Genomic DNA, 19,615 nt, shown 5'->3' on the forward strand with positions numbered 1-19,615 from the left:
TGGTTTAAAAAAAAAAAAAAGCAGGACAATTGTTTTCTATTTTAATTTTATCATTCTATTTTAAAATGTAATTTATTCCTGTGATGGCAAAAAAAGAAAAGAAAATCGTACTGATACCAGACTTTTGAACAGTAGTGTAACAATTCAACTTTACTGCCAAGAACAAACGAAATGCAAAGCACATTACCTGAGATTTACTGGTTGATGGTGGGACAGATGTGTTTTCTGAGGAGCGCCTCCTGTGTGGTGTGATTAGGCAGAATTGTCCGCTGTGTGTCCCTCAAAGCTGTTCCTCAAAACTCATTTTCTGTTAAAGGAAAATAATCATTTATCATGAACTGTAGTTGTATTAGCCTAAATCTGCAGACTGAAATGAGGTACAGTTATAAGGAAAGACATACAGATGCACATAATATAATATAATATAATATAATATAATATAATATAATATAATATAATATAATATAATATAATATAATATAAACAACTTTTCTTTCAGAAAACCATATGCTTTCAGACAAACACACACTAACATATTGAGTGCTCTAGTCCTCTATCTGTCAACAAGCTAACACTTCTATCTCATGCTCCTTGCAAATCCTGTTAATGTGTGCTGTTGGTGCATTTGGGGTGTGTGTGTGTGTGTGTGAGAGAGAGAGACAGAGACAGAGAGAGAGAGAGAGAGAGAGAGAGAGAGAGAGAGAGAGAGACAGAGAGAGACAGAGAGAGAGAGAGAGAGAGAGACACACACAGATTTGCATGTGCATGGAAATATTTGTCAGCGCCAAGGCCAGTGACACAAAGGGTGCTCTCCAAATGCTGGAGATGTCTATTGAAAACCTTTCAATGACAGAAATACAGACTTGAACGAATTTCCTTAGAAAGACGGATCTTTGTACGTAACACCTTCTCAGGTCTCCTTCGCACGACAAAATATGTGCTCACTCTCACACCGCCCCTCTTTCCACTGATAGAACGCAGAATCACTCATTCTGGGGCAATATGGGAAGCTCTCATCTGAACTTCACTTGGTCAAATCAAAGCATATGAGCTCCAGCTGTCCCCCAGTGGCAGCGAACTGGCCCAGCTTGCTTGTAATTGGGGGAAAACACTGTTTAGTATTCATGCCCAACACCCTTCTGTCTCACATAAAGTGAGACATACAGCTTTAAAATCTAATTCTCTCTCTCTCTTTTGAGAGGAGAAGTATGGGCTCTTTTAGAAGAGTCTGCAGTCTCAGAGCTCTGCACGACACGTCCTATCCGAAAGCAGCGTTTCCCCATGCGAATCCTGCATACCTGCGGGCTGCGTTGCACACATTATAGCCTCAGGTTTATCTAAGATTGCCAAGGTTTTGATTTTTAAGGAATACTTCACCCAAAGATTCTGACATCATTTTTTAACCCTCAGGTTGTGAAATTTTTTTTTCTTCTGAGGTGCATTAACGGAGCTGCTATTTACTTCATTTACTTAGCTATCTGCCCTAGCTTTTCTTAAGTGTTCATGAGATAAGTAGTTATGCCTGGAAAAACATTCTGTTTCTTAATTCTAAGAAGGCAAAGGAACTGACTGTGTTCTCATGGAACTGGCCTAGCCAGGCTACCTTGAAAGAACAAACTCGGAAGAAAACGAGGACACAGAACGCATATTTGTGAGAATTGAGATGTGCTGTAATCTTGTTGCTCAACTGACAGCACCATCCAACAGAGTTAAGAGTTTTCAGAAGGAATCTCTTGCGTGAGGCATTGGCGGTTGATGATGACGTAGTGCGAGAACACAAGGACGCAAGATCAATTAAGAACGCATATTGAGAAACGGCTTCTTTTTTGAGTCAGATCTTTTCCAATGAATTATTTAACGCGTTTCACAAAACCAGTCTAAATGTTCACGAATTAGACTGATTCGGTTTGTGAGTTCAGCTCATTGACTGGTCACAGCATTAAAAGCTCACTGAAGAGGAAAATTGGCAATAAATTAGAACTTAAAAAGCCGGGTGGGGGTGGGGGGGGGGGCACAATAGCTTTGTTCACACAAATCTATTATATATAGCTTAGAACATAGCAAGCCTAGACGTATGGACCACTTTTTGATACTTTTATAGTACTTTCGCATCTTTCTGAAGCATCTTATTTCATGGAAAAGAGTGACTAGTATAATTCTTTACAATTTTGTCTTTTATTATTATCACAGAATAAAGAGAGGTATACTGGTTTGTAATGACACTTTGGAGGTAATGAAAGATCTAAGGATTTTCAATCGCAACCTTTGTATTTGTTGCTTCAAAAGAGTGACCATACATCTGTGTTGTGTTTTATTTAGTTTTTTTGTATTTCATTTATAATCATCATAATCATATAATTCCATTTAATCATAGAATAATTTGTTCATTTTTATTACATTATTTATTATTTCTCTTGCTCTTGCAATGTTGTCGTTTAATCTTGATTTTAAATGATTGTGTGGTTTCAAGAGAAATTATGTTTTTAGCGTCACAGGGCGATGCTGTGAAGCAATAATTAATACAGTTTTTGGTACCAGACAAAGATAGTTTTGTTAACTGGTTTTTGGGTATCAGACAATATTTGCTGTTAACTGCATGGTTTTTGGGTATCAGACAAAATTCCGCTGACAGTATCAGATATTCGGCATTTTAATTGGGGGAAAACTACTTCTTTAATAAATTATCAGGATATCAAAATAAGTTTTACAGACTACAGTCACTGTGTATCAAGATGGTATTCAAATGATCCAGCTAGAGAATTTTCACTATTTTAGCATCAGTTCAAAATCTTCAAAAAACAACAAAAAAAAAACACTCTTGCCCAGGCATTCGCCTGGCAGTGCTGTTGTCACATCCCATTCATCTAAAAACTGCTCCAGATGCACAGCACCACTGTGAGCCTCTCCGCCCCCACGAGAGTGTGTGCATGTGTGTTTGTGTGAGTGTGCATCACGCTCAGTCATCAGGAACAGAGTGACCCAGTCAGAGAGACATGACCCTATAACCCTCAAGGCTCGGCATGCAGTCTCTCCAGCTAATTTCCCCTCAACCCTGCCTAACATCACCCCACCGGACAGTCCAAAAAAAACCATGGCACGTATAAATCCAAAATCATATTTACTGTTGATTCAAGACACATGTTTGTCCATGTTACGTTAGTGTGCTGGTGTCAGTGACCCTGAGATTGGTCTGGATTTATGCGGTGTGACCGGTCAGATTTGCTTGGCTGGTGGTTGCTTGGCCCCAATTCAGATGGCATCATGTCTACAAGAGGCCTGAAACAATCACGTCATGAGACATTATTCATTTCATATACTCTCTGGTTAAAAAGATGTCAGCTATGTTCGGTATGGAATACTTGCTTACTACACACTGAACACGGCACAGTATATAGTCTATACTTTCCATTATTATTATTATTATAAATAGTAGGCAAAACGGTAAACATTATTCTGCTTTACACATTTTAAACAGTAATATGCTCCATTGTTGTCACATGACCTGGTGTCAAGTTATCAGCTCTTAAACATTTTGAATTGTAAAATCAATTTTGTATGTAAAAATTCTTTACATTTGTCAGCCTGATCAAATAACGAGTAAAGAAAAGATATTAAAAACTGTGACCTACACTAAGGCTCAAAAGTTTGGTCTGAAAAAAAATATTTAATGTCTTTAAAAGATGCTCACCAAGGCTGCATTTATTTCAATACAGTAAAAACAGCAATATTGTGAAATATTATTACAATTTAAAATAATTGTAATCTATTTTAATCATTTAAAATATAATGTATTCCTGTGATGGCATAGCTGAATTTTTAGCAGCATCTTCAATGTCACACGATCCTTCAGTAATCACTCTATTATGCTGATTTGGTGCTCAAGAAGCATTTCTTCTTATTATCAATGTTGAAAACAGTTGTACTGCTTAATATTTTTGTGGAAACTGATTTTTTCTCTGGATTTTTCGATGAATAGAATGTGAAATAAATAACAACATTTGTTTGAAATCTTTTATCACTTTTGATCAATTTACTGCATGCTTGCTGAATAAAACTATTAATTTATTTAAAAAAATAACCTCAAACATTTGAATGGTAGTGTATATTTCTTCCCGTTCCTCTATCACAATGGCATTGCATTGCATGATACTGTATTTCAACAGTATGTACTGTATACAACACATTTTGGCAAATCTAGTAGTACTGCAGCAATAGTGAGAGTAGCATGGTAGTATGCTATTCCAGACATAGCCAGTGTGTTTTAAGGCACCCAATTGTCCACTGGGTAATAAAGTCCGGTGGTCAGTGTTGGAAAATGTTTGGCCACCCAATACTTCAAATAGCTTTAAAGAGTCTAGACTTCTGCTCTACCTTATCAGTCGGTGTGACTCACTCGGTGTGAATGCGACGGTAATGCAAATTTGAGCGTGTATGTGTGTGCACAACATGTAATGCAGATGCCTGCAAAGAGTCTAGCCAGAATTCCAATCTCCACACAGTAGAGAGTGTGGGCTGCTCACATTTTCCAGCCCTCATTTAGAATCAGAGCACATGCACAGTAGAGCTCTTCATTCTTAGCAACATGACTAGCCATGAAGCCATAGGTTATAAGCAGAATGCGAGCGAGAAAACTAGATCAGCCTGAAATTACAATTACATCAGAGGCCTGCAGTTGCAGGTATTTTGAAAAGAAAGCTCCCTTTCCTTCAAAACATATGCTGGCACATCTCCTGTTTTGAGATGGTACCAGAGCTCTGAGGATATTTATCGTAAGTTTCCTAATTTAAGTACTAATGGAAATGCTCTCGATTTGCCAGATGCAGTTAATCTACAAATGGCCCTTGCATGGAGGGCTCTCAGAGCTTGGAGTCTGACTCAAGCAAATACAGCGCATGGCATGGATGCTATCCACGAAGGCACTCTGTGCTAAACAATGAAACAAACCCATCTTCCACCCTGATGCACTCTAACGCATCCTCATCAAAGGTAAGGTTGGAGAACAATGCCTCCCTCTCCATCTCATTTCTCTCTCTCTCTCTCACTCTTTACCTCTCTGACTCCTGTCTCTCTCTCTCTCTCTCTCTCTCTCTCTCTCTGTCTGTCTCTCTCTCTCTCTCTCTCTCTCCTGAGGCCTCATTCTATTCCATCAGGCAGAGAAGAGCTTTAATTGCCCCTGCCATTCTCGAGGCTTGCTTATGGAGAGAGAAACCCGTGCCATCAGGTCTTAATGATGCCTGGCAACCGCGTGGGATCCAACCAACACGTCGTCAATAGCAACGGAGGCACCAGAAGTCCTCTCTCCCAGCGACGGGAAAGGCGAAGGCTTCCTGAGACTTCATGTCCTCAGAGAGAGAGAGGAGCAGTTCAGCGGAAAATAGCTTTTGGCCCCTCATTCGACAACCTAAGTTGGTGCCAGGCCCGGAGGAGACGTGGGCACCCAAACTGCCAGAATCGTCTGACAGGAAGAAATCGCATGTTACCCATCAAATTATACCAGCAATGACTAGCTGAGAGCTAATGGTTGCATTCAAATGTGATCACCTTTTTTCCCCAGTAACTCTTATTCCTGGATTTGTGGAATCCTAATTTCACTTTCAAAATTTTCCTATTCAGTAATACACAAAAAAGCCAATTCAGAACAAAATAACAGAAAAAATACTGTTGCCTAACCATTAACAAAAACATAAAAGCAAACTGTAAAAGTGAGCGATTAACTTGAAGTCCCCCTATAGTCAATAATTTTACCAATTATAAAATAATCACCAAAATGACATATTTTAAAAGTTTTTTCCTTGAAAAAAATTATTCATGCCTTAAAATAGCTTGAATGTAACTCTACACCCATTCCTCATTTAATAAACGCGGTTCTATGAATATGCAAATTTCCCCGCCTACACTCACACTTGTTGACAATCACACGTTGACGTGATTGGTTACCAGGTAGATTGTGACGTCAGAAACACCAGTGATTTCAAACTGTCTTTGGTTCACTGCAGTTTTAAAGAGAAAATATTCAACAATGGTATTGACTTTCACATGGTTTGTCTTAAAGCATATTAAAAACACCACATAGACATATAAACAACAAAAAAAAACTTGATTTTCATCACAGGGGGACTTTAAAATTTGTGAGCTATAAGCTATATTATACATAAACTTTGCAAAAATTATTCATTAGCATTCACAAACCGACTTCTAAAGCCATGAACTTCTGTTGTCACAACGCATGCGTTGCAAATTCTGAGTTTCACCACTTGTAAAACACAACTTCCCTTAATCAAGTGCTGATAACTCATAAATCAGGTATTTCCGACTCACTTAAATGCCAAGTTGAAAGCAGTTGAGGCAACAGTGAGAATTTTTTTTTTTAGAATAATTTATTCAATGCTAAAAAGGCCGTTGACATCAAGACCGAGATCTATAAAGATAACTACAGTATAACGATCTATATTAGCGTCTACACCAACGCACAAAAATGTTCTGTTTATTACATGCATGCGCAACAGTTTTGTCGTCTGTTGCTTTAAATGCTCAAGCTCTTTAAAGCAGATTGGATTCTAATTGGCTGTCAATGTTTTTATCATTCATCAGTTGGAAAAAAGCAATTTGAAAGTGATTCCAATGATATTGTTCCTCTGAGGTGTTATCGTTGTGGTGTGGACTCTGCTATTCTTTTAAGTATAGAATGATTTTTTTTAACCATATCTCTATCATTATCATTCTTGGTGAGAACAAGTTTTAATTCCAGAATTTGTGGAAGAATTTCTGTCGCTTTTATTTATGTCCTATTTAATGATTATATCACAACAAAAAAGGCAACTCAGAACAAAACAACAGAAAAATCCAACAAAGTACACCAAGCAATTTTCCAAATTAAAGCACACACAGAAAAACACACAAAACATCTATTATATACAGCACAAATGCCATCCCATGACACATAATGGAGGTGAAAATGTCATAATGAACTTGTTCTCAATGCGGGGCACCTTGCAGCTTGATCTGGCCACTTTCACACCATACCTGTTAATTACATCTCCTCCTCTACACTACAGTATCCTGCTGGCCTCACCCTTGCAGCTGCAGAGCCGATGTGCTCGTGTGCATTTGGGATAGCACAAAGCTCGGCCAGTTCTTACACATAGACGTGCATTTCACACACTAACACGCGTAGTCGTGCAAGAGAGCCTGGAATCTCATATATGTTAACAATTCCAAAGAGCGTCAAAGAGGTTGTTTAGATTTGTGAAGGTAAAAGTGCCATTCGATTGTTAAAGCAATTCAAGGCAAACGCTTCTAGAACCTATTGAGCTGCTTACGAAGGCTGCATTTTAAGATGTCCTAGGATATGTTCCAAAAAGTAGACATTTTACAGAAGCAATCCAAAAGTGCATTGCGACAAGCTCATGCAGCGTTCAAGTCAAGTGGGAAATTAGTCACTTTCTAAAAGCAAAGACTTCTGAATCTCGTGACATATTAAATACTGAGTGTGTATAAGCACAATTTGTCGTTTGCTTCATGGGATCTGATAGAGTGTTTGTACCCGAAAACTGTGATGTTTGACGTCAGACTTAACAAGCTGATTGGGACCGTGTCAATTACGGCATAAGAAAAATGTTATCACGATAAGATGAAATTGTGAACGTTGACAGTACAATTTGGTTTGTAGGCATTTTACTGTTGATGAAAAAGAATAGCAAATACATTTTTTCATATGGTTTATGAGGAGACTTGACCGACCAAACTAAATTTCCCATCATTTTCTAGGGATAATCATTTTCAAGAATAACTCCATTTACTTCAACAAAAATCACTTGAACGCACACCATGTCATAAGTGCGATTTCTGAAGTGAGCATAGGAATTTCCCATGAGGACCTTCAAAGGAAGTGAAACTACGTAGATATTACAGCACGCATGGGCTATAAGCTCTGTCGTACATAAACTTTGCAAAATACCATTCACAACTGACTTGTTTGAAGCCATGAAGCCAATTTCATATTGACACGCAACTCTGCAACAATTGTAAGTTTCCCAATACGACTTCCCTTGATAATTCAAATGTAGGAAACTCATAAATACTGTACTTCCAACTCTAGAAATGTATTAGAAATATAATTAATTCAATACATGATAACATGATAATGTGACATAATGAAAGAGTCACTTTTGCCTCAAATTCATGTGTGCTGTGTATATTTATTATTATTAAGAGTATTGTGCTGTTCCTTTGGTGTCACATGAATAGAAATCTATTGTGAGTTGAGTCTCTTGTGCGCTTTGCGTGTAGAGCATCATCTATGTGGTGCTACATAGCATTTCAAATCATTCACTTACAGTTAGGACGCCTATCCAGGCAGTAGGCAGCGAGTCAGCTTGCTAGGTTTTGGAACAGAGCTTGAGCTTTTATCTGCTTAAAACCAACCGAACCACACGAGAGCCTGACATCTATAACCGAACCCATACGGCTGTCCAAAGCGCTCTTTGTCAACTAATGAGTCATTGCAGGCTCGGTTCAGCGCACATCTGTCCAAAAGCGTATGAGTGCTAATTCTCCCCATCTTTATGAGCTCGGTGCAGCGCTGGAATGTGATTAGTTATGTGTTGCATTGGGCTCTGTCTCCAGCTTTGTCACCAGCGAATTCTAATCAGTGAGGCAAATCAGCGCGGATTGAGCAGAGATGGAGAGGAAATATGATTTTAATCAGCATGCAGCGCTCGTGCTCATGTCTGTCTCATTCACAACGCATTCAGAGACGGAGAAACCATGGAGCAATCAGCCAGACCTCCGCTGCGTCCTATCGAGAAGGACGTGCTTTAATTACCACCAGCCAAGACTCCCTCTCTCTCTCTTTCCTTCTCACTCTCTGTTTCTCCTGCTCTCTCTCTTGCTTCCCTAAAATGAATAATTGCAATAATGAGCCATTTTCATCTAGCTCTCCTTCAAAGGATGACAAAAATTACTCATCTTGTTAAAAACCCATATCTACCACAATGTGTATGTGGGATAAGGGAATCTGATGTTGTTCAGTGTGCTTAGAGCTGTACTCAGGCTGTGTACTGTGGGCACATTTGGTCTTAATGAATAATTAGCAGTGTGTTTTAGCTGAGTCACTGTGCTGGAGGGCCTGCACTGGACTCTAATGGAGGTGTTGCCTCACGTCTTCCATCACAGGACTGTCCCCAGTGAACCAATTGCATAGCAGCCTGCGTGAGGCACGGCGGAGTGTGTGCGTGAGCGCGCGTGTTAAAAATAACAGCTCTCCCACTTCATGACTCATTCTATGAGCTCTCTGTCCGACACTCCCAAACAGTGTCTGGAAAGAAACCCTAGAGCCAACTCCTTAATTTACTGACTGGTCATTCCTTACCATCTATGTGTGTGTGTGTGTGTGTGTGTGCTGCTATACATTTTATATAAATATCCTCATAGCTAGTTGGTACAGGCAAGATGTGATGCTCTACTGAAGCATCATGCCAGCCCTGTTATACAGTATGATGTTGTTATGTAACTTTTCACAGGGCTGGTCGACAATGACAACCGAAGGTGAGAACGACAGATGGAACACAGATGCCACCAGTGCGCACATGATTTAGTCAGACTAGAGACCGGACTTACTGTGACAGACTAGAAAAACAGCTAAAATCCATAATTGTAGGTTGGGGAAATTTTTTTTTTTAAGGGTGGGGACTCGGTTCTATCCATTGATTGTTGATTGGATGAGGAAGATGTGAATGCAAGCTTGCAGTCAATTGTAAGAAAGGGCAGAGTGTAGACTAAATGTTTGGAGAAGTCTGTCGAGTTATGACGTTTTGGCTAAAAATTACAAGGTGCATGGATGAATTTACCATAAGATCAATAGCATGCATTTAAAAAAAATATAGAAGATAGATATTTTCATTTCCTGTCAACTTTAATTACCACACTGGCTAATTGTTTTAAGCATAAATTTGACAAAACAAGTGAGGTTTATTGTAAGAGTGAGAAAAAAACGGATTTTCAAATAGAGAAAGAAAAATAAAATAAACATCTTAATATCCTATGCAATTTTGTTTCTAAAGTAATTTGATCTTGTTTAAAGGATGTTTAGATGCTTTTCTTGGAAAACAAGACAAAAATACTGATTGATTGATTAATCACAATGATTTTTTGCAGTGCACAATAGGAAGCGTGACTGATTATATAAACATTAAAAAGCAATTAAGACAGCACTTCCACACACACACACACACACAAAACATCCTTCTGTCATCTTCTAAGAATTCGAGAGCCATATCTTCTTCCTATGAACAGAACCTGTTCACCTCTTTAAAATGCTTTGTATTCTGTTAACACACTCCTGCAACAACAACCCCAGCAACCCGTGTCCATGTCTGCAGACACAAAATACTCAAGCCCATTTGAGCTCTCTAATGTACTCCATCCTACTTTCTTTTTTAGAACAACACAAAGTAAAGAGTGAGCAGAAACCAGATGATCTCTTAAGAGCTGAACTCGTGTAATCACCCCAGATTAGTTATTAAGGAAAATGCCCCCGCTGTACAAACACACATACAAAAGGAATCCTTTTCACATTCAAAAAGAAAGATGATGAGGCCCCTCCATTTACTCCCCCCTCCCTTCCACGGGTCTGCAAATGCAACAGGAAATAGGCCTCCATATGTGGCCCCAGCTCATGTTGTGAGATGCTCTCACCGATTGGAGTGAATCATCGCCATTATCGGATAGCCGTCTGTATGCGTTGCGCTTTCAACACAGACTCGATAGCTTTCCTGAGTCACTGTGCATATATGGGAAAATCAGGTCAGTACTGATTTGGAGAGTGTATGCGGTCTATGGGGAACGGGGGGATCTATGGGAGTCTATGGGGAGTTTATATACCAATGCTCGTTTTCAAAGGCTGCCACCAACTTTACAATGTCCCGATGATCAGATTCCCGATGATCAGACTCATGGATATGGCTGGAGAACGATTGACTCTGTATTTGTGAGAGCAAAGGTAAATCCCAGTTTGTCTACTTGTGCTCTATTTCAGGGGTTTTCAAAGTCTGGGGCACATCAGGGGAGGCACAGCTCGAATGAGTAGGGCTCTACATCCTGGCGACAAGTGTCAATTGATGGCTGTATGTAAATGTGTCCACACAGCGCAGGACTGCTTAAAGTTACTGACACACTAGATTTATAAAGAAAGAAAATAAAAAGAAAGAAAATAAAAATCAGAACGTGCTTGATAAGTTAAGCTCGATAAGGCCCACTGTCTTTGAAAATTACAAGATTTTACATTCAAATGCCCAAATTATGCACTTATTTAAATGACAAATAAAGTTTGTCAAAAAAAAAAAAAAAAGGAACATTGGACACTTGCACAACTTTACTTTACTAACTACTGTATAAGTAACTTTGCAACAAAATTAATTAATTAATATTAATGTAATTAAAACATTAACTAACATGTCAGCTGACTCTCATTAATTTGCAACTACATGTCAGCTGACTCTCATTAGTATATTAGTAGACTGTTAGATTAGGGTTAGGGTTAAGGTTAGGTAGTCGAATAAGTTGACATGTAGGTACTTACAAAGTTTCTTACAGTCAGAAGAATGTCTGTTTGGGGAACATCAAAATAAAGTGTATTATAGTGTACTTCATGCATATGTGAGTGCATTAGCAGGTAGTTGCTGAATCGCAGGTGTTTCATATATGAGATGAGGACATGCAGCCAGTGATGAGGCAGAAACCAGCACACCAAGTACTAGTAGGCTTTGACAATTTAATTTCACTTAACATTTTATTTATTCGTTATATTGAAGAGAATTTTTTAAAGGATATTGGTTTACTTGTGTTCTTTTTGAGCACTTGAGCTTAACTTGAGTATAGATGTTGCAATATTGTGGTGTTCAGTTTTATTTCGATTTTAGAAAATAAACGTGATTGCTCTCCTCACAAATCAACTGTTTCTTGTTTTTCACTGACATGTCTCTGAGGTGTTGAGGACTAGCGCACCTTTCAGCCTACGTTTAGTACAAGTAAAATACTGTTAAAATCAGATACTCTAAGACTTTTACTAAAGTTGTATCGGAATTGGTGACTTGTAACTTGTAATGGGAATATTTTCATTGTAAGGTATCTGTACTTTCACTCTCAGGTATGGCTTTCAGGTACTCTTCACACTTCTGCTCCAAAGACTGCCAGTTGAAATACAGTTGCAAAGTTAGTGGACTAAACCTTCAAAATTGGACTATCAAAATAAAGTGTTACCCTTCCCATGTCATTCAACTTGTCCATGTTGCCAGTAAAGTACTGTAGTTTGGCTGCTTCCAGCATGTGACTGAAGAATTTAGGTAAAATACCATTTGTTTGGACGCAGGGTCTTTGACGATAAAAGTTATAGGAAGTATTTTTCACCTTAAAAAAAGGTTTATAAGCCTATAAGCCTTTAGAATCCTTGATACTGATTAGATATTTCCTAATATTCCCCATTGTCCATGTTTCCCCTTGAACAGAATAATTATCCATTAAAGAAATTAAATTTTGAAGCTATATTGTTATTTAAAACTGGCATGGTCCTAATTTAGCCTGAAACACTGTTGGGCTGCAGATGTTTACAAGGGGTAAGAGGTAAAGTCTGGGTTTGTTTACACTGCATGCCTGCTGATCCTGAATGTTTTATTCACCCTCACACAAATCTCTCATTCCGTCTTTCGTTGTCTCTCTCTTTCTTTCTTTCTTTCTTTCTTTCTTTCTTTCTTTCTTTCTTTCTTTCTTTCTTTCTTTCTTTCTTTCTTTCTTTCTTTCTTTCCCTCCCTCTACCTCCCTCTCTCCCTCCACCTCCCTCTCTCCCTCCCTCTCTCCCTCCCTCTACTCAACTAGGTCACAGAAGCATCTAATATAGATCAGGGCTTCCCATGAAAAAGGCAATAGAATAATCTAAAAGAGTGTTATAGCCTTCATATACAATAACATGTTTGTATGTGATAAAATCTTAGATTCTTGGCTTTCCGGAGAACCAAATAACCTCTACACCATGACCCATATATAAATAAAAAGCCACCTTTATTCATAATGCAACTGTTGATTCAGAGCTTGGTCTTTTTTCGTTACCGAATTCTACTTTGCATTGTTCACAGAGATAATTTACTAGTGGGAAAGTAAAAAAAAAAAATGTAAGATTGGATTTCTTTTCTCAGAATAAAAGATGTTTTTCAATTCATTTTCAAGCATTCAATATAGTGATACTTTGCCATTCACTACTGCAGTCTGTCAAGGATATCTGGTGATGCTAAATCATTCAGAGTGAAAGCAAATTTAAGAGAATCTAATATTTACTTTGAATAAATATGTAAAGGATTTTTTTTTCTAAAATATTGTATTTTTATATTTGATTTATTTATTTATTAAAAAAAGTATTATAATTTTAATTATATTTATTTAAATTCTTTCACATTTTCATGTATTTTTGTTGTACAATATCCTTAAGAATTATGTTTGATGTACGAACATCATCATCACAAACTACTGCAGAGTGAATACCTTAGTCATGTAACTCGCTAGCACCAACTTCATTGATTCAGCCAAAAATTCCCATATAAATATTCATAAACTGAAAAAAAAAAAGCAATTGAGATATTGTGGTTCTTCAGTCTTAATGAGCATGGTGTGAGCACTGAATGGCCCGCTGGGTGTGTATGTGTGTGTCCATGCTCATCAGCCAATAAAAGCCTGTCATTCCTGTAGCACCACATGATTCAGCAAAACTCCACCATTAATACCACCAGAGCTACTTAAACTTCCTGTAAACTTTTTGGTACCGCACACACAGTAGATTGAGTGACAGCTTTCAACTTCAACACTAAACCATGAATATATTATTAAATGGCTTGCTTAGCACCATGCTAGTACCAAGAAGCCCAGAGTCTCACTCCAGCTTGAAGTAACATCTGCTGGAAACAGGGGGAATTGGACGGGAGTTTGGCAGAGTTTGATAGGTAGGCTGGAATAAGACAGTCTCACTCACTTTGACAGCAAGCGCTGACTAGCACTGTCATAATGCTAGCATTATGTTATCGCCCTATAAGACTGCAGCAACAATGAGCCAATATAGCCAATTATGCTAAATAATCTGAAAACCAAGACATATTTTTGCATTTTACCTCAGTTTCATTCTGAACTTCAGCTTAATGTTCTCATGTCTGTTTACATTTTAACATCCAAAAAAATGGCAGGTTTTCTGTTTTTATAACAAGCTGATTTTTATACATATAAATGCACTCAAATGCATTGTTAGCATTGCGATGGCATTATTATGACTAGAATGTGATTCCCGAATAGACATCTGTGACATTCCAATGAATGTAACAAAAAAGAGTCCATGCGCTACTGTATCACAATAAAAACAAAAAAACCCCTGAAAACTAGTCAACCATTTCTCAAAACACAAACTCAGAAAAAAGGCTACAGACAAATGAGCAAAACATACAGGCATAACTAATTGAGGTCAGGATAATGTGCATGTATATATAATATACACATAAATGAAATCCATCCAATTTTGTCTGCCTTCACCAACAATGCTATTTTTGTCTGAGCCAATGCCACACATCAGACAGAGTGGTTAGTGTTTGTGTGTGTGTGTGTGCGTGTGTATGGGGTGGTTAAGGGGTGGTGGGGGTTGGTTGGCGACTCATTAAACCTGTAAGATTGTGAAATGGGCAAGGTTTCCCTCTGTTTCCCCTCTCCCTCACTGTCTTTCTCTTCCTCAGTGTATAAATGTCTCACTGAGGAAAGGAAACCCTCTGGGGTCATGGAGATTCTAGCCAGACAAATCACATCTTCTCCTGAGGACTCTTTCTCCACCTCAAACCCAAGCTTACCCTCAGCCTGCTCAGGTTCTGATCCTAAATGCGGCACTTTTCTGACAGGAAAGCATACAAGTAAGGCCATTTTAAATGGTAATTTCTCTACTGAAGCGTTGCAATAATCTAATGTAATCTCTTGTAGTTAGCCAGTTAGTTCCCCAAACCAAACCAGGAGCTAAAGGAAAAACAAGAACACAAAGAAGTGAAAAAAGAAGCAGAAACGCAGCATATTAGTCATTTTGCAAGTGTAACGACACTGTCACCGTCATATCTGCGTTTCTAAGAATGTTGCTATGGTAAGATTAACTTAACTAACAAGCACCGTTAGGTACCTATAAGAGTAATGAGATCATATGCTGGAATCAATGTGAGATCACATACAGTATTCATAAGTGTGACAGCTCTCTCTTGAACTCCTGCTGAGATGTCTCACTGCTGATCCAGGTCCAGAACCTCCCACCTGAACTTCTCCTTAGCTATTATTTGACTAGATTTGACTGTTCTCAGATCAGCTGAAAAGGGCAACCGTCAAAACACCCCCAGTCAACAATATCACCCATCATTGCATAAACATGTGCTCAGATGGTTGTATGAATAATGCACAAAATCTTTCTCTAGAATTATACTCCATCACTGATGCAGATAGGCACTGGCTTCAATCATTGCGTGTGAGATTTGCACACCCGATAATCTATGCAAACATTTCATTAATATCATTAAGAAATCTTACAACCAACTAACAAGAAGAATGATTATTATTCATATAAATTATGCTTTAATGATTATTATTTTTGTTAGTTGATTTTATGATTGAATTACATAACATTTTAACTAAATATCTTTATTTTATAAACATTACTTTAATGTAATTATCATATTTAAATAATAATGAAAGTTAATCATTATAAATTACCATAATACTTTTAAATAATTATAGTATTCATAATAATGACTGTAATATAGTTAATTATAAATTATTATAATTTGTTTATACAAATAACAGCTGTGACATCAACAATAGTAATAATAATAAAGTTTATCATTATAAATGATTATAATTATTTATAATATAATAATGATTATTATTAGATGGAGGTCCAGTGCATACTAAATCACATTGGCCTGTGTCGTGCCACTGGTTGACATTATATAACACCTCTGTGCAATATACTCACACCTATGGCTGCATTATCAGTGGCTGTTTAATGAGCCCCAGTTGTACAAGCAACTCTTCTCTGCTCTTTGTTCCACAGGTAAATCAACAACAGCCCCATCCAGCAAAGCCCTGCCGCAACTCACATTCAACTTCAAATCACTCAACTTTCAGAGTCACAGTCATTCTCCTGAGGTGAAGATGTTTAAGACAGACGTTTCATTTTGCCCCGAAACATGCACGATTAGCCCAAAAAGATGAGTGTTCAAAATCACGATTTGCTTAAAAGTATTACATAAGATTCAACTGTCAGACTAAGGTAAAAAAAATCAATTTTATGGTCGCTAATTATTGAGTGTCATGCGTATATGTAGTTGGGAACAACCATTAGTCGGTCAGATAGCCATAGCATTGCAGTTTGAAAGGCAAAGAGGTAGCGGAGCTTACTTTGTCAGACAGCTACTCTGCAGCTCTGTGTGTTGGAATGCAAAAGTGATGTCTTCATGAACGCATTAGAACGTCTTCCTCTCTTAAAAACACACGCACACAGACAAACATGCACACTCCTTGTTCATAAACGAACATAGATTACGAGGCCACGACATGCCAGCATGGCTAAACAAGTAGAACAAGAAGTAAACAAAGTGAAACCTACTGAAATGGCGACACTGTCTTTCTCTCTCCCTCCCTCTGTCTCCTCACAAACCGTAGGTCTGAAAGTCTGCACCCGTCTTTCTCTGTTTCTCTTTAAAATGCTTTTTCTGTCCCTCAAAGCACACTCTTTCACTTCTCTCGTCTGTTCTCCTGAGCTTTCTTTGTCTGAGCTCGGTATTCCGCCAGCACTTAGAGAGATGGAGGGAGAGAGAGTGGAGGAGCAGGGAACTGCAGCCGCTCTGGAGAGGCAGTAGAAAGAGCGGGAGAGAGAGAGAGAGAGAGAGAGAGAGAGAGAGAGGAAGGGAGGGAGGGAGAGACACAGACAGACAGGGAGGAGGGGAGTGAGAGAGTTGGAGCGTAGGGAGGGAGCTGTGAGCAGAATGTGTGAGGTGGTAGAGAGAGAAGCGTGTGAGCCAGTCTCCAGAAGCGACGCGACACTGCAGCAGCAGCGAGTGTGGAGCATGCAGAGCCAGACTTACCCACCTCATCTGACCGACAGACAGACAGCCAGCACAGACCCTCGGCTTTGGAGACGCAGAGGCTGCCAGGCTAAAAAGCTAAAAAGAAATAGGAATTGCATTGCAAAATAAACAAACCCAGTCTGCCCGAAGCCAGAGAACAAAGGGCAGGCTGGAAATGTATAACCTTAATCAGTCTCTCCCATATTAATTCAGCTGTAGACAGTCTGTTTCTAGTCACTCTCTGCTCTGCTCTCCCCACAGACTACAGAGTCTACAAAGCCATATGAGTGCGCTAGCGTGTGCAGTTGTGTGGGAGTCTGTATTTGATATAGAATATGAATTATGTGCCAGTAAAATGTGCCTCATTGAAAATTAAGCAAACACCGTGGTATACAACGGCCACGTCTGCGTTAAATCCCTGCTGACAATGGCTTCATTTACAAACTCTTTCAATAGAATCTCAACTGATTTAGTTAGGTTCTATTTTTAATCAAAAACCAAGATGCAAAAGGACGAGCATAAAAAATTCCAGTGCTTTTCGAAATGTTGAACCCATTTGACACGATTTGAAAAGCATTTTAGGACGACTACCTTTTTTTGCATAATCTGGAGATCCCCAAGTGCTGAAACACAAACAGACAGCTCTTGGTGCTGAAACAAGGGGGAACACCGGACAGCTCCCGGTGCTGAAATAACAAACATATTGGACAGCTCCTGGTCCTGAAACAAATCAGTCCAGTCTTTTCTCTACCCATGCAAGTAAACCCCAGAAAAACAAGGCAGCCTAGTTGCCTCTCAACGGCGTGACACATAATGGCAGCTGTCTTGGAAATGCCTCCCTAATCACGTTAATAGGTTTAATCAGTGAATTAGCAGCAGGAAAATGTCAGAGTGGCCAACAGAAAATGGAGAAGCTAATTAATGGAAAGGGAGAGCGTCTAAAATGCCGGTGCTGGGGACAGGCGTTAAGGGTGCTGTTCCTCATGGGCATTGCTCTTGTGGGGCCGCAGTGAAACGCAACCCTGTGGCAATTACGCACACGAGAGCAGACTCCCATTAGACGAAATGCATATGTACTTGGCTGATATCCCAGAAACCATGTCTCTCGCATTCAGTATTCACAAGCAAGGCTAACCATTGTGACTATGAATGCATGACGCCGGCTTTCTCTAAAGCGAGGAACATGCGACATGCGTCGTTCAATGTGCACGTGCCATAATGGGTTTCTTAGAATGGCCTACGCCTTGTCTGCCTGGAAAAACAGACCGATCGATAGACTCCGAACGCAGTCGTGAGCGTACACACAAACTCACACACACGCGCACGTTCAAATCACACCAATAACGAGGCTCTCGTAGCCGCAGTGCTCGGAGGAGCCTGTCTGGACCCACCGATCCAACAGATCTCGACGTTCTGCAAGAGATGGTGTGGGATCAGAAATCAAATTCTTAATCCTAAACCCGAGAAAATGAAAAACACTGCTCTAGGACCAGCAGAAACAGGCTTTGTGGTGGGAAGTGAGGAGACAGGCGGAAAGAGGCAGGGGGAACGAGAGCAGCCTCTGCCATGGAGAGCAAGGGATTTGGGGGTGTGGGGGGAAGGGGTGGGTGGAGGGAGGAAAGAGCGGTAATTAAAGGAGAAAGGCAGGGGAGGCTGGGAGGAGAGGAGACTGGAGGAGACATGTACACACACACACACACACACACACACATACACGCTAAGGGAAAGAGCTGAGGCAGCGAGGGAGAGGAGCGGAGGGGTGCAGACATGTCTTCCCTAGTGAAAGAGACAAATGCATTGTGATAGGCTGGGAAGCCTCATAGGAGCTGATTTATTTCCACAGACGCCTCATAGGGCTGTGACACACTCACACACAGACACACACATTCACATGGGCCTACTCGCAGTGTCACATGCATAAAAATACATATATGAAGTATGGAAAGCAACACTTATATATTAGCAGAGGCATGTTAAAAAATGCTATATTTCAAAGATGTAGATCTTCCACGGATCCGTTTTCAGTCACGATTCTTTCTCTTTCCTCTCGTCTTCTCCATCATTAATCTCTCTGTAGGTCTTTGCCTCGCTTTCTCTCTCCCTCTCTTTTTCCGCTGCCAAAATTTGCTGTTGCAGAAGCGACAGAACGCGACCTTCCGTTCAGGCTGCGCCAAACGAGGAGCGCTCATCAGCCATGCAAATGAGTGTGCATTCATTAGCGCTGACAGATGGCCTGCTGGAGAGATGATGATGGAGGAGAGAGGAGGGAGCGTTTCTCACACTCATTTGCTGCAGGGAGGTGGAGAGAAAGGGTAGAGTGTGTCAGAGGTGTGAGGGGTTGGCTGAGGCAGGGTGGTTCAGATCCATTCACCCAACTGCCATCATCAGCTTTGGGTTTGGATGCCATGTGACAGTGACAGGTGCTGGTCTTAGCATTCCATTGTATGTGTGCGTGTTTGGATGTGTGTGTGAGTGAGTGTCTTCCTATGTCT

The 19,615-nt window shown here is 39.6% G+C and overlaps 1 protein-coding gene across 10 annotated transcripts in view; it reads right to left on the reverse strand.

The window, feature by feature from the left end:
* The window catches only part of myt1la (myelin transcription factor 1-like, a), a 61,203-nt gene extending 44,374 nt beyond the window's left edge, over window positions 1-16,829 (reverse strand). For 6 of the 10 annotated variants that reach the window (XM_084090258.1, XM_084090253.1, XM_084090256.1 and 3 more), the window contains exons 1-2: window positions 16,664-16,801; window positions 188-307 (exon numbers count right to left, since the gene is read on the reverse strand). The gene's annotated coding sequence lies outside the window, so the exon portion shown is untranslated. Of the gene's footprint in view, window positions 1-187; window positions 308-16,455; window positions 16,538-16,663 lie in introns of those variants that run through there. The other 4 variants (XM_084090255.1, XM_084090252.1, XM_084090251.1 and 1 more) reach the window with 3 other exon arrangements.
* Between the last annotated feature and the right edge of the window lie 2,786 nt (window positions 16,830-19,615).

The sequence above is a fragment of the Abramis brama genome (genome assembly GCF_963993115.1).
Source record: "Abramis brama genome assembly, chromosome: 18".
Lineage (NCBI taxonomy): Eukaryota > Metazoa > Chordata > Actinopteri > Cypriniformes > Leuciscidae > Abramis > Abramis brama.